Genomic DNA, 1,761 nt, shown 5'->3' with positions numbered 1-1,761 from the left:
AAACTCCCTAAAATGTGCAATTTTTAGAGGAAATTGGCCCATGTTAACAAGAAATGCGCGCGAAGCGTGCGAAATTTGAGGTTTTTAGGCACTTTCAGGGGATGAAAATGGCGTTTATAAAGGGGTGGGGAAGATTTTCCAAAGATAGATATGTTTCCCTTGTCCCCCATTGGTTACGCCATCGGGCAGCATAGATCAAAGGAGTTATGACAGTTTTTCAAGTGGAAAAGGGGTTGCAGGGTGTTGTGAGTCTGGTCATTATGATATCTTCCTTTTTATTCTTGTCTTTATTTTTCTCTTCTCTTTTTCTTTTCCTTTTCTTTTCCTCTTCTTTCTCTTTCCCTCCCTCTCCCCTCTTTCTTTTCTCTTATTACCCAGCCCGGTACGACGGCTTGGTCAGCCCATTAAAAACCACCAGGGGAGGGGCAGTTTCCCCTCCCCCTGTTACGACACTGGCTAACACCTGTCTCTTATACACATCTAGATGTGTATAAGAGACAGACATTGAATGGTTATGAAATCCTTTAATGCCATGTCCTTTTACTTATGTTCATGCGTTGTTGATTACGAAGCCTGGCTGCATCACACAAGCCATATTGAAATAAACAGCATAACTCCCCCTTTGTAAACAGTGTTAAAATTTTAAAGCTTATTCTTGAGCCAATACAAATTCTTTCCTGGGATCACTCAAGATGAATACTTCTAAACATGTAAATATGCATCAGTACACGTTTTACCTAGGCATAATAGAACACATAGGCCTAAGCGTGATTTAAAAAATCTTAAATCCATAAATCTCAGGCCAGGTTTTTTAAGATAGAAGTGCGATACTGTGGTTCAATTTCGTTTTTATCCTTTTGCAAGTTTCTTTAATTTTTTGTTTAATAATACTACTACTAATAGTAATAATAATAATAACAATGATGATGATGACAATAGTAATAATTGATATGAATATTAACTATAATGGTAATGTGATGATGATGAATTTCACTATATAAAAGTGTCATTTCCGGCCATCTCGAGAGGTACTATTTCCTCAAATTTTTTCCCCTCAGCCCCAGCCATGGTGGGGCTGATGTGGCTGTGAAATCGCATTTTTGAAGTAGGCCTATGTAAAGTACATACTCAAAGACAATGTTTTTAAGCTTTGTATTCTATGGTATACATACACACACACACATTAATCTCTATGGTTGTCAAAAATCCCTGATGAAAGATCTTGAGAATTTTTTTTTGGCGCTTCATTTTGACTAATGGTGATGTGATGATGATGAATTTTACTAAAAGTGCCATTTCTGGCCATCTAGAGGTACTATTTCCTCAAATTTTCTCACCTCAGCTCCAACCATTGTGGGGCTGAGGTGGGTGTCGACTCACAAAATGCCCTCCCCCTCCACCTTTTAAAACAGATCTGTGCCCTTCATCGAGTCGGCTCCTGATGTATGTCTTAGTGATAGCTGTTTGTTTTTAGGATGTGATCTGGTTTTTCATGTCCATATTTCGTGATTATGACTATTCTGGATAAAGAATGTTTTGAGCAGAGGTGGATTCAAGCCCCCCCCCCCTTCATTTTTTTAAGGAAAAATATATTCAAATTGAAGTGCGAGAGTGTAATTTCCGGCCATCTAGAGATGCCCTAATCATAAATTTTCTTACCTCAGCCCCAACCATGGTGGGGCTGAGGTGGGTGGTTCCTCGGTCTGACACATCTAGATGTGTATAAGAGACAGATGTAATAGTTATAAGCAGGGACGTATC

This window comes from Anneissia japonica, unplaced genomic scaffold, assembly GCF_011630105.1.
Source record: "Anneissia japonica isolate Jap-2015-1 unplaced genomic scaffold, ASM1163010v1 scaffold287960_len3192837_cov198, whole genome shotgun sequence".
NCBI classification, from domain to species: domain Eukaryota; kingdom Metazoa; phylum Echinodermata; class Crinoidea; order Comatulida; family Comatulidae; genus Anneissia; species Anneissia japonica.
Note: the sequence above shows the minus strand (reverse complement) of the source record.